Genomic DNA, 14,519 nt, shown 5'->3' with positions numbered 1-14,519 from the left:
TCAACATTTGAGCTACTAAAGGATTATTTTTAACCAGCGCGAAAAGCGGGACGAATAATGGAAAATATCCAGCTGAATTTAATTTGTGCCATTAAAACTCACCCAACCTCGGTCAAAATGTTTTAAAGCAACAGCGCGCATTACTCAAGTGTTTCCAAGCCTTTGCTGGAGTTTTGTTCTTAAACGAAAACGCAGCCTCTGCAGGCTTTTTCTGCCTTCGTTCAGGAAAACTCCAGTTTGGGGGAGGGGATGCGGAACTCAGGCGACCCACACCTGCGATTCTGACTTTTCACCTCCCTCCTTCCGGCTGCGCCAGGCAAGATACAGTCCAAACCCGAGAGCCCCCCGCTCCCTGCCCGGCCCTCATTGGGGACCCTCGGGTGCGCTCCCTAGTGCGGACCCAGCGCCGCCGCTCAGAGGCCGCATCCTCTCAGACACAAAGCAAGTTTAAGCAGAGAAGTCCCGCGTTCGCTGGGTATTCCCCGCCAGAGTCCGACAAAGTCAGCGGTTCCCAAGGCGGGGCCCTCTGAGGAGCTCAAACAGGCTACAGATGATTTTCAAACTTAAAACGCGAGACACCAACGGGCCTCCAGAGAGAGGTGAGCGCTTGTCAGTTTTCCCCATCTACTCTAGGAAAGGTGTGACTCACTGGTCCTGGGTTTTGACTTTTTGGGGGGGCGGGTATTTTAAGTAAAATCTCGCGCCCTGGGATTCCCCCAAGGCCTTCCAGGAGCCACGACTCTGTTTCCTCGTGGGCCCGCGGCGCGGCGGGTCGCCCAGCTGCGAGCCTGTGCGCTGGCAAACGCCCGCGGGCGGCTGGACGCAAAGAGCCAAGACTCTGATCCCACCCGGACAGCCGCCCCGACCTCCCGACTCGCTCTTCCCACCGCCACGATCACCACGGCAAATAGAACAAAAGCACGACTCACATGTACCCGAGAACGCCTTAGGCTTGAGGCTTCGTCTCCCAAATTACAGTCTCCATGCCTCAGGTTATGTGAGCTTGTGGGGAGGGGAGGCAATGATTACTGACTAACGCTACTACGTAATAAAAAAAAAAAAAAAAAAAAAAAAAAAAGCCAAGTCTGAAGATGAGGCCGTTACAGGTAATTTCTGAACCTCGTTTAGGAGCCCAAACAGCTCGCGTTTCAAGGGAACTGCAATTCAGCTGGTCTGGCCAGGCGTCGGCTCGCTCACCTTCTCAGTGGGAACTGCCAGCTCCGGCACGTCCTTTTCTTCTAGTTTACACACAAACATCTGATCGCTTTTCCAATACATGGCACTGCTAGGGCTGCTTATCACATACCAACTCCAGGGTCAGCGGCCGTCCGTGTCTGCCGATCTCCTCCCCTCCCCCGCCCCAAAGCACTAATAAAAGCTGACACCGAGAAGAGCAGGAATGCTACAAGCAAGTCTTCGTCCAAAGAGGCCGCTGTGGCTGTTACCACTCTGGTGGACTGTTCTTAAGATTCTTATCCCAACTTCACTGAGGTCTGTCCCTCCAGGAAAAGAAAAAAAAAAAAAAAAAGTTTTGTTTTCCAGAGGGTGGAACCTTACATAAAGGGAGGGAAGGGGGTGTGTGTGCGGTGGGGGGGGAGTCTTCTCCTGGAGGAATAGCCTCACCTCCTTAAGGAAAACCCGCCTTCTGTACATGTTAAGATCTTTATCAGAGCAAGCCAACTTACTCCAGATTTAGTATTAAGGGGGGGGGGGGGCAACACTGGGAATGGCCTGTTAACTTTTGACTTAAAAAAAAAAAAATCTGCTCTCTGCATTTGCCCTGGCTTTTTAATTCTCGCTCTCCAACCAAAACCTAAACAAAGATTCAGGTTACATCTCTTTCCGCAGCAAGCAGAAGGGGAAGCGGAGGTCTAAGTGACTTAAACTTTTTAGTCATTCTCCTGAAACACGGAGCTCTGGGTCTAGCCGGGAACTCAACCTCTCCCTGGCAGCCTCGGGGCTGACTTATCTAGTGGTTCGCGCTCCCTTTGCGAAAAGTTTTCTCATTAAGATAAAAAAGGAACATCTGAGCAGCACAAAAGCTTATGATTTGCGACTAGATTTGAAATCAAGGCTACAAGAAAGACAAAAGTATGTTGCTAATAGTATTGCTCTTTCATCTCGTCCTAGACAAAATTTAAGCCCTAGAAGGGACCAGTTCCTGCCTCAAATGTTGGCTGTGGGTTTGTGGAGGGGGGCGGTGTTCGCAGAATACCTAATTTTGATTAGGATTGGAGGATTGCTAAAGAAGTTTCTTGGTTGTGCAAATTTTACTTCATTATTTAGTGTGTAAAGTGGAATTTAGTTAGAGACCATTTAACAATATTTTATTTCCAATTCTTTTTTTTTAAAGAAACGAAACAAAGCAAAACGTAGCTTAAGAACACTTGGAAGTCTCTGTTTCCTAAAGGCCTTTAGTAAAATCATGTGATGTTGCTCCAGTTAGATGGATATATGTATCTGTGTATCTACTTATCTATCTATAATCAGATATTCTTATCTCCTTGCCTCGTTTGTCTAGAAGAGTAAGATGGCTCTCAGGCAGATACCTCAATAGCAGAACAGAGTAGGGGCAGTAGGCAGAGCTAGGTAGCCTTTCCTGTAATGAAGTGAGATTATATAACCCAGGACTGAGCAAGGACTGCAAATTTAGTTTTACCTCAAGTACATTTTTCTCCCATAAACACGAGGGTCCCTAGAGCATTTTCCTATTGCCATTGTGTTCCTTTTCCTTAACTGCGGACACGTTAATATTAGCCATCCCCCTTCCGGTCCTTTCTGGGAGATCTCGCTTAAATTTATGAGTTGTGAGGTAGAGGACGCTGGGATCTGTGCCCTCTTACAGAACTGAAGGCTTGGGGCGGACCTACTTCTCCTCGAAAAGCTAACCTGTGCGTGGAGAACAGAAAGTCTTGAGTTTTTCATCAAGTGCAAAAATTAGTATTTGGGGGGAAATCCACCTAATGCATTTTCCATGAAATAGCATCAGCCTCGAGATGGCTCTTCCGAATGGAAAGAGTCGTCAGAACATTGGCTCTATCAGGGTGTTCGTAGAGAACAAAATTGAAAGTGGAATTAAAAATAAAGACCCAGTTCAGATTTAGTTACTATTCATTAGGGTCTGCAAAATGAATCTGGGGTACTGCTTGGCTACTCTCCGGGAGAATTAATCGCTCCGGTCATTTGGAGATCCGGAGAGAGCTGGAGCTGTTTGGGGGAAGTAGGGCGGGGGCGCGGGCGTTTGTGCGGTCGTTTCACCCACCCTCGCCTAATCAGTCCGCTGGGCTCTCAATCAGGTTTTCAAAATACTAATCTTGATCTAAGAGCCCCTATCTCTACATCAGTGGAGGAAATGATCATTTTTAGAGGCTTCTGGGCATGGGGAAGAAGAATGGTTTTCAGATCGCAGAAGACCTGAAAGACTGGTCTGGCGTTCTCTTTACTGTGGACGCACTGCTGGACGAGGACCTTTTCCCGGGGTGTGATTGTGTGCACACAGCCTTGCTCTGTAGGCCTCCCGGCGGCGGTGAGTCTGTTTGTGTGTCCTGAGCATTGTAAACCTTTGGCAGAGGTTGTATGTGGAGGTGGGAGGAGGGGGTGGTGTGCAAGTATTTGCTGTGAATGTCGGGGCTGAGCCTGTTGGTGATGGGCCCAAGGACCTCCTGACCCTTTGTCAGGGGTGAACATATGCAGGGGTTGCTCCTGAACGTGGCCCGGCTTCCTGGAGCTCGCGTCACACCTCTTACCCACGCTCCTCCTCCGCTAGTGCAAGGGGAAAAGTTCGCCCGCCGCTTCTCAAGAGTTGGGTTCCTGTGCTAAAAATAAGGGCTCTTTTTGTCTTTCTAATAAGGGTTTTGAGCCCAGACTCCAATTGAAACCAATTTTGGTCGAAGCAGGACATACCAAAAAACATCATCTTGTGTTTCTGCAGGTGGGAGAGGAATCACCCGCGTTGGGTCGATTCCTACCTTCTAACTTAAAATTTCTAGGTGGCTACCTCCACTTAAATAAATCAGAGACCACAAGCCCACCCAGGGGACTAACCAACACCCCTGGACTGCAAAGGGTCTTTGCAAGGCAGGAGGAAGAAACCCAGAAGACTTGGGAGGACGCCCTAGCAAGTTGGGAGGCGCTGGGTGTGTCTCCCTAAAGTCCGAAGGGGTTAGGGAAGGGGTCTGGTCCCCTGGGGTCAGGCCTTGATTGGAGGTCCGGGGATGGAGAGCGGAAACACCAACCCGCTCTCACCCCTACAGATTCCACTCACCGCGAAGAGCTGCCTAATTGGGCTGCGAGCAGCTGCGAAATTTGTAATCGCCTAATAAGCCTTCCACCTCGGTAATTCTTATCAAAAGGCATAAAACTGATATTTTCACACTTGGCTTCCTCCACAGGAGCCGTTTATAAACATCCTTCATCAGTAGGATGAAATTAAGCCTGCATTGACAAAGGTGTCTGGAACTCGATATTTAAAAGCAATAGATCCGAATTAGCAAATTACTACTTTAAGTAGGGGAAGTCCCCACCAACTTGACTATTGAACCCTTTGCCTCTGAGCTCCTCGCCGTGAGTAACCACACGTTTGAGGGAACTTAACCTGGAGTTTCCGCGTTACTCAAGCAACCTCCGGAATCTCGCTTCCCGAATCCGCGCGCGCCCTGGCTCCCAGCCCTTCCCCCAGCCTTCGAGGACCCACTCGGGTCAGAGCTGTGGAGACCTGGGCGAGGACTGCTGGGGGCCTGGTCGGAAACGCGGTTACTACACCAGACGCTCCTAGGACTCCCGGGCCTCAGGCGCAGGGCCAGCGCCAGCCATGGCACCTCTACGCTTTCCCCCCTGCGCCGGGGGCCAGCCCGGAGTCCTGTGGGAGGTTGAGGCAGGGGAGACCTCCGCACGGATAAGAAAGCGCAGCTTCTCGCTGATTCTTGTGACGACCTCTTCACCCATGAAGGTAAAAGCCAAGAGAGCTCTGAAACTGCGAAGGTCACGCTTGTTTCAGGGTTAGGAGTGTGTCCTTTGATTTTTGCCCACCCCGTCTAACCATTATTCATACATATTTGGAAAGAAACTGAAGGAGATAACTTCCAAAGACCTCCCACCAACTTGAGCAGCTCAGAACCCACGTCACCCCTCAGAGATCGCGCAGCTGGACGCGCGCTCACCTTGGGACTTACCGGTCCCAGGCTCCTTCTCAGTTTCTGAGGGAAAAGGAAGGGCGTGTTTATTCACGGCAGTGGGCAGTGGAGGACGCCCAAAGGTGGAGAGGGCCTCCGTCTGGGACCTTCTGGTGTTTGCTGCGGGCCGAGCCGAGGTTCATTAAACTTGCCGGCGAGGCTACCGCGCTCCGCGTGGGACAGCCGGGGACGCACTGGCGCGCCGGCCGCGCCTGGACTACGGGGCCGCGCCGGGCGTCTGTTGCGCTCGCTGCAGTCTTGCGCGCCTGCTGGGGCCAGCGGTCTCCCGCGGTTCTAGAGACCCAACTACCGAAAACCACGTTCTGCGCCCCTGAGTGTGGGGCGTGTGGATTCGGTGTCTCTCTCCAGCGGGTGCCCCTGTTCCCCCACAACGCGAGTAAACTTGCCCAGTCCTCTGCGGAAGGAGAGAGGGGAAGCGTTTCTCGCCTGATACGACGGGTAACAGGCGTGATGGAATTGGGAGCTCTCTGGAGCCTGAAATTAGTCAAGACGCAGTCTGGGACGCTCTGGACCAAATGCTACTGGGCAAAGCGCGAAAGTCCACTACACTATTTTCCCACTGTAACATTTCCAAGCCCACAATCTTCGCCTTGAGCACACTTGTGGTTTAGAGCTGCTAATTTTATAGGCATTTTATCGTTCAGAATAAGCAGCGCGGCAGGACCAGGGGAAACCTGATTCTAACCTGTTTCTGCAGACCTCAGCCCACACAACGATGTAAAAAACCGAGCTAGGAGGTTGGCGGCGGGGCATCTCACCCCCAATTCCCCCGCCCCGGGTTTTCCTACATGTCCTAGTAGGCTCTCCGGGAGGATCTAGAGTGGAGCTCACGAATCTAGAAGGACGACGGAAACCCTAGCCCCGCAGATACCCTCCTCCTCCACTCTCCTCTTCCCCTGCGATCCCTGAGCGGCGCACTAAAACCCGGCCAGGGAGCCAAGAAAGCCAAAGTTGATCTGAGTGTAAAAAATGGGCGCCTGAGAGTGTCGGGTGGTGTGGGGAGGAGTGGTGGTGGCTGCGGGGAGCTGTGTGAGCCTCCTATTCGCAGCCTTCAATCCGGTTTTGATAAGGGAACACAGGGCTCCGGTTCTTAGCCGACCTGAGCAAACTCGGGTCGTCCCGCCCACAGTCTCAGCAACACTGATACATCCCGTCGTTGCTTTACCGATGGATCCTATAAAATGATGCTATTTTAAAAATCTCCGGAATAATCTTAAAATATAACTTTAAAAAAGTTAACTAATTTTTTTTTATATGGTTTCTCCTTCAGGAGACTTGGTTGTGTAACTTTGGCAGTGTTTTCTTCCTTTCCTCTTTGTCCTTTCCCTCTCCCTCCCTCCTTTCCGTCTTCCCTACTAGCTTGACTGCCCGCCTGTCTTCATGGGAACTCAAGGTTTAAGAAGCTAGGCAACGTGCTATTAGAGTGAGATTATGAGATTTGAAATTAGTCTAACCTGTAATGGATTTCAGAGTAATTTAACAATTTAACAATTTAACACCTCGGTTTTCTCATCCAGAAAATAGAGATGACAGCACTAATGTTGAAAAGTGTTCACTGATGTGCCGTAGATTCTCAATCTCATGCTCTTCCTGAGCCCTTCTTTTGCTGTGGTAAGAGAGGTCTAGATGCAGAGGCATCAACAAAGGTCTCACTCCCCAGGTGAAGGGGACAGGCCAATGCTCCTCCTCAGCACCCAGCTGGCTTCCAGTTGGCTATTTCTGGGAGTTCCACAGATCCAGTGGCCAATGCCAGATAAGCCTCCCAGAGCTGCAGACTCTGGAGAAGAGCTGGCGGCTGAAGCCCCTCTGCTATGGCAGTTTGTCTCAAGGAAGCACAATGAAAAACCTTTTCTCCTCTTTTGTCACTTGTTTATTGGAGGGTTAATCTGGCTCATTTAAATGCTTGGCACCCTGACTCCTGTCAGTTTGTATAAACTTCTGAATATTGTGAAAGTGGGAGCAATCATAGTTGTTGCTTGCTACCTGTCCAATGTCCCCAGTGATGCTGAGGTGTAAAACCCTGCTTGATTTACTTGCCTGCGACCCTATCACCAAAGTGGGTTGGAATTCAAACCCAGAGGCCAGATGCGAGGTTCCCATGCCCATGTTGCCCTATTTTGGTCAGTTCAAAAAACAGACACCTCTGTTAATGGATTCATTTACCCATCTCAAGATGGTTCTTTATATCGTCCGCTTGATCTGAGTTGCAGCTCCAGCACATCTAGTCCCGCTACAGGCCTCTTGCTGACACCAGCTTCCAGCCCAGCTTCAGGCTTTCCCAGATGCAAGGCATCTGGTATCCAGTGGGAAAGAGCGCCCCCTTCCTACCCCCACTCTTGCTGTGTGGAGGTTAAATAGCATAGAAGGATTTGGAGCGTCAAACCAGCTACAAAGGGGGAAAGGGAGCCAACCTAGGCTTTAACTGGGCAGTAAAACCTCTCTCTTCTTGCAAATTACAGAATCCAATGACTAATCATCAGCAAGTGGATCAAAGCCTGGATTAAACAACATCGCTCTCTGTATCTCCTGTGTTACAAAGGCCTGCGCTCAGTTCTGGAACTTTTCTTTGGCTTGGACCAAAGTTCGGGTCACTGCGTGGAGTCCAGCAGAGGCCGCGGTGCCCGACTCTGTCTGGGCACAGGTCATCTCGCGGCACCCTCTGGCACCCTCTTTCATCTCTTCAGAGAAGTCTTCGGAAATAGTTTTCCCAGACACAAACGGGTGAATAAATCTGACCTCACCAGACTTTCCTGCAGGCTGCGAGCACCCTAGAGGCAGGAAACTTGCACTGTTCCTGACTCTGGAACCCAGTTCAGTGCCTGGCACTGGGCAATAAAGGATGGCTTTTTGAATGAAACAAAGTATGTGCTGGCAAGTACAGATGGTTTCAAGTCTGTGTATTTTTAGTTCGAGCTTGCTACATCTTCACATTGGCCCTTTCTTGTCCAGAACTTAAATTTTTTAGTCTCATAGAAGAGTGAGGCAAGGAAGGGCATGGAGATCCCGACAATTTAAATTAAGGGAATTCCTGGACTTCATTTTTCTTTTAGGGGGAGGGACTTGCAGCCTCCACTGGATCTTCTGGCACAGTGGTTCATTTTGACACTTCTTGAGAGTCCTTCAGACCTTATTATTTGCAATTAAATGGGAAACCTACTCTGGGTGCCTAAGAGACCATACAGGTCTGAACCTCAGTTATAGAAAAGGAGGCTATTGAGAGTTGGAGTAGGACCATGTTGGACCTCAGAAGTCTCCATGACACCCTGACTCCTGTCAGTTTGTGCAAACTTCTGAATATTGTGAAAGTGGCTGAGTAAGCTTCCATGGCCCCATTTTGATTGCATGCATGGAGATGCTGTGCATGTTGGCCATACTATAAGTCAGCACAAGTTTGGGTTTGCCTGGGAACCAGAAGGGAGCCTGGGGGGACAATCAGGATGGGAGCTGAGGTCATACAGAGCCACATACTGGTGCTCTCAGACTTCCCTGGCTTGGAAAGGAGATGCATACCTGTTTTCAGTCTTTAGCAAGGCAGAAGAAGAACATGGAGGAGACATGTGGGCTGTAGATGGAGTCTTAAACAGGACTGATCCAGTCTCTGTGCCATGTCATAACCATGTGTCTTGGGTTCCCGTGTGGCTTGGCCTAGTCTCTTCCCAGATGCAGTCTATCTCAAACACAGGAGTATGGAGGTCCTGAGCAGGAACAGTAACCCTAGGACTCAGAGAGTAGCCTGGGGTCTTGGAAAAGGGCTGGAAGAGGTCTCTAGACCTGGGATGATTGCACCAGCCCTCTTGGTCATGAATATACCCAGACTCTAAGGGAGGAAAACATTAGGGTTCTATCTGAAAGACTATGGTCTCTTGCCAGACACATCGGACAGTTTGCAAACTGAGTCACAGCTCCTACAGGCATACCAATGTGTCAAAAATCATTTCAAAAGGGTTTAATACCAGTTTTCCTCTGAGTAGCCGCCCCCCCACCACTTGCAGCTATCTTGTTTCCTAAAAAAACTTTATTTTAGGGGTAAGTGTATACATGTATGTACTACACTTTTATAATAAGAAATATCATTTATTGTTTCATATCACCCACCTTTCGAATATGTTGTAACATATATTCCTTAGAATTATCTATGAGGTATGTATTCGTATGCCCAATTCACAGATAGGGAAACTAAAGCTCAGACAGAAGGGCCAAGTTGTCGCGCTAATTAAAGACAGGATACGAATGCAAAACTATTCCAAGGTCTTAACCGTTGTGCTTTATATAAAGGATATTGTGTGAGCCTTGCAAAGTGTAAAGTGAAGTCCCCACTGCTGGCTGGTAGGATGTGTGGCTCCTCCCTTTCTTCTGGAGTCCTGGAAACTGGAATTCTTTTAGGCTCCGGGTGCGCGGGCGGGGAAATGAGACTCAGGGACCTGACCTCCGCCTTTGGTCAGTTCTTTAAGGTTCAGATGCCCTCGTGGAGCCCGCGGGGAAAACGGACTAGAGGGATGAGAAGTTGACGGAGGATGGGGGTAGATCGCAAACTGGGAAAACGCTTTTTCATCTCCTGCTGGCCATAAATATTGTTGTATTTCCTTGGTAACCCCTCAGCCCGAGGCGGAGGCCTGCAGGCTGCCTCCTGTGGGTATAAGACTCTTCCCCGCCCGCGGCGGCCTTTGGAGGCGACCACCCCACGCAGGTCCTCACGGCGTTCAGACCTGGTCCTTCAGCCCCCTGGGTCTCGGTCCCAGCCCGGCGGCAGCCCGGCCGGGACCGTCCCCGCCTCGCGGTGCACTCCGGGAGGCTCCGCGGCGTGTGGGCGCCGCGCGCCGCGAAGGGCAGACGCCAAGAAACGTGTTCTAGTCGGAAAGGCAGGCGGGGGGACCTTGCGTGAACCTGCAGCTCACCGACCCAAAACGGGGAGGCGGGTGGCCGCGGCCCGGAGCGCCAGAATGCCTGCCTCAGACCCGGCTCCGCGGCAGGGTCCTGGCCCGGGCGGGTTTGCCCACTGCCCTCCTCGCGCCCTTTTCCGTGGGCGACCCTAGGGCGGAGGCTTGGGTTTCAAATGCGAAACATTCGTCTCCTGGAATCAGATCTGGCTTCCAGAGGGTGTTAGGACTTTTCTTTCCTGAGAAAGTCAGCGTCTGGAGGAGACCGAAGGCCCAAGCCTTCTTGCCCTCAGCCGTATCTGCCCATAAATAGGTAGGTAACATTGGCTCTACTCTTCCAAAGCCCCGGAGCGGTCGTCCTGCTACCCCACAGAAAGCTGTTCAGTGAAAAGGTAAAACTAAAAACCCCAGCCAACCACAAAGCAAGGAAGGGGGCAAGGCCTAACGAGGCCAGAACAACGTGTGTCTGAACTGTCCCGCCAAGTGGACAGGCTGAGGATGCCCAGTCGGGAAGGGGGGCTGGAGCGGGAGGCACGCCATCTCCCCGGCCCACTTGTCTTTCCCCGAGGCGCGGGCCTGACTCAGGCAGTATGGCCCCTGGAGAGCCAGGTCGTAGGGGCGGGAGGCCTGACCTGAACCCAGCGGGGAAATGATGACAGCCTCGGAGGGCCTCTGCGGGGTTCCAGTCTCTCCTACTTGGCTTCAGTTTTTATGCCAGTCCTAGTCGCTTGGCCCTTAGTACTTTTAATACTGTTGTGTAACGCTTGGGCAAATAATTTTAACCGACCACGCATTTGTATACACTCTACTAAAAGGAGTGTGTCTGTGTGTGTATGAAAGGGGGAGAGAGAGAGATTACTTTCCGGACTGATGAGAATATTTTCAGTTTCAAATGCTGGATAGGCGGAGCCCAGAGATCTGCTAAATTTCTCTTATTTTCTTTTAATATTGGTTTTTAAAAATGTGTCTAATAAAATAATTTGGCCACCCTGACAGAGAGGAAATATCAGTGTATAAAGGGAATCCAAAGCAAGAAATAAGTGTGTGCCAACCTTGGTGTGAAAAAGTATTGGTAGCATTTCTTATTTGACAAGGAAATGTATTTGCTCAGTGTTTTTTTCTTTCTTTCTTTCTTCTTCTTCTTCTTTTTTTTTTTTCAGTTGGCAGGAACATCATTTTTAATATATATCCATGTTTATTGTTTCTGTTTGGTACTTTGGTCATTTGCGGCACATCTGTTTCTGATATTGTTCCTGTGTTAAGCACACACTATTGTGTTAGCAAGATTTTACACCATCTGTTTAAGAAAATTCTTGCCAGTGCTATTTGATGCCCAGTTGAACTTTAGCCAAACTTCTTCATTTTATAATGTTCTCTCAGTCCTGAGCATATATAATACACTTTAATGAAATTATGCTTTTATACTTGCTGACAGACATCAGAAACACATTTATGCAAGTCAACAGCAGTTTAGCTAAATGTTGGATAGGAAGAACAATATTAAATTTTAAAGATGCTAAAAGTGAAAATATTTGGAAACAAAACTATTAAAATCAAATAATCGCCCAAATAAACAACTGCTACACACACATGTACACACACAAATGTGGACACAGTGGCTATTGAGAGTTAATGTATGGTTTTGATGATTTGTATATTTCTGAAATATGTTTATGTTTCACTATATATATTAAACCTAGGAATTTGGGTTCCTGATGCTATTCCCAAGGGTGTAAACTAGTTTAAATAATAAAGTAGAATAACCTTGTAATGTGACTGTATCAAATATATATTAAGTGTAACACATGCAGGTAAACTTAATCATTGAGCTAAACTAAAGTAGTATTTTTTTCTTTTTATCCTATGGCCACTCATATAGATTTTACACAGTATTATCAAAAGCTAACAGGCAATGTTACCCACTTCCGAACTCTTTAAAAGGAGAGCGATTTGTGACAACTCAAAAAATATGCAAGTGTCATATTTGGTGGCCAAGCATATGTAGCTAATAATGGCACAAATACAAGACCAGGCTTGGCTTGAAAAAGCAAATACTGGCTGCATGTTTTCAAAATTTTTTCTAAAATGTAACATTCCTATTGATAATATTACTTATTTTGTTTATACCTAATTTGTATATCCTGCTGTAAAACTTAAAAACAGTTTTACATGATATGTTAGTTGTAAACCCAGAAATATATGCCTTGACACTTGGGTTAATAAGCTTCTGACATTTATTCTGGGAAATCAGTATTCTTCAGTTGACAAAATTTGCTTTGACTGAAATCTGCCAAAACAGTTTGTCACATTCTTTAGTTGTTACCTGGACAGACTGCTTTTATTGTAGATGCAGTGATTAAAGTTATGCCCATTAGATAACTGCTTAGAGGTGTATAGTCTCTTTCTAGTTGTTTCTTTAAGAAAACAAATCTTTGTTTTGGTTACTTAATTTGTACATAAAATGTATCTGTGGTGATGTAGATAATTGGCATTATTTATGTAAGACTGTTGGAATTCAGTATATTGTTACTGTGAGATAAATCTGGTTGAAGAAAAGAGAACCATTCTCATAGCATTTCTGCCTCTATACACTTCTAGGAAAGTATTTATCAAGTTCCATACTTTCCTTAAACTATTAAGTTAGATGTGCTGAAGTGCAACCTATAAATTTTGTCTTTAATAACTGATATTACAAAGAAAAGCAAACCTTACGAATCTTCACCTGTCTGGTTCCAATTAATCTGCTTAGACTATTTAATGGATAAAATAGCCTGATTTAGGGGCACCTGGGTGGCTCAGTTGGTTAAGCAACTGCCTTCAGCTTAGGTTGTAATCCCGCAATCCCGGAATCAAGTCCCACATCAGGCTCCCTGCTTGACAGGGAGTCTGTTTCTCCCTCTGACCTCTCTCCTCTCATGCCCTCTCTCTCTCCCAAATAAATAAATAAAATCTTAAAAAAAAAAAATCCTGATTTAGTCAATTTAGAGTTTTGCACCACCAATTTTCTATGTGCTTCTTTAAGGTCTGATGCTTTTTCCTACACATATTTAGTTCATAGCTATACTCAAATAAAACCTAGGATTAGAAAAATAATTAACTAGATATATTTTCTTAATTTTTTTTGCATTTATGTCAGTATAAAAGGGAGATGTTCTCAAAGTTAACATCAATAATTATTGAAAGAACACTGTATACATCTTTGTGAGTTCAATTAATCAAACACCAACAATGTATCAATGCTGGGGTATAAAGAAGAGTAAGACATGGGTGGTCCTTGTTCTCAGAAAATTACCAATCTATTAAGGAGACTGACAAAAATACAACTAGCTCATCCCTGTGATTGTATAATGATCTCTATCTACTCCTTGGGCTCTGAATTGACAAAGTAGATGATCTCATCACAACACTTTGTATATGTTTTAAAAATTTTAAAGGCTTTCATTTGTGTGGAACAAAATGAACAAAAATGAACTATCCCCAGAAGGCTGTATGGCTTCTGAGATAACATATCTTCTGTACTTTTTCAGGTTTAGGAAAGGGACAGTATTAACTTCCTGAAACATCTGCTCGATTATTTTGAGAATTGCATCACAATTATTTCTTTGGTCTGCTGTAGAATCTGCTGAGAGAATAGTGGTGGGGTCCTGTATTGAGCTAGAAAATTTTTTTAGTTTGTTTAATTCTAAAATTTAAAATAGTTCTTTTCCTCTTACCACTTCCCTCTCTCCTACGTAATAATTTTATATTTTCATCACTGTAAACTTTTGTAGGTGACTGGGAAAGGAAAGAAAGATTCTCAAAGACTAACATTTAAGTCTAAAAATTTGCTTTTTTTTTTTTTGCTATTTTTTTTTGCTAATAAATTGCTATTTTTTCCAACACATATTTACTAGCTTTGAGAATTATCTTTTTTAAAAAAATATTTTACTTATTTATTTGACAGAGAGAAATCACAAGTAGGTAGAGCAATAGGCAGAGAGAGGGGAAAGCAGGCTTCCTGCTGAGCAGAGAGCCCAATGTGGGGCGTGATCCCAGGACCCTGAGATCATGACCTGAGCTGAAGGCAGAGGCTTAACCCACTGAACCACCCACTGAACCAGGTGCCCCAAGAATTAATTATCTTAAAACTACAAGTCTGGGCTTATTTTTCACAAAAACAAATTTGGGGATTGACTGTTTAGCAGACTTTTTAGAAAGTTTGGTTTATAAAAAGGTTTGTTGGGAATTTAGAGTAAAAAAATGGAAGTTTAAAGTTTCTTTAGCACTTGTAAGAATTAAAGCCAAGTTGAAATGAATTACTCTCTCTAATACTTTTAGAGATAAATTTTTAGAGTATAATTTTAGAGTATAATTTTCTTCTATGTATATTGATGAAAAATATCAGGAGAGAAAGGAGCAATCATTTGATTGAATTAATTGAATGCCTTTTACCCTTGAGAAGACATTGCCT

The sequence above is a fragment of the Mustela putorius genome, unplaced genomic scaffold, assembly GCF_011764305.1.
Source record: "Mustela putorius furo isolate JIRA1106 unplaced genomic scaffold, ASM1176430v1.1 tig00003853_pilon_pilon_pilon, whole genome shotgun sequence".
Lineage (NCBI taxonomy): Eukaryota > Metazoa > Chordata > Mammalia > Carnivora > Mustelidae > Mustela > Mustela putorius.
Note: the sequence above shows the minus strand (reverse complement) of the source record.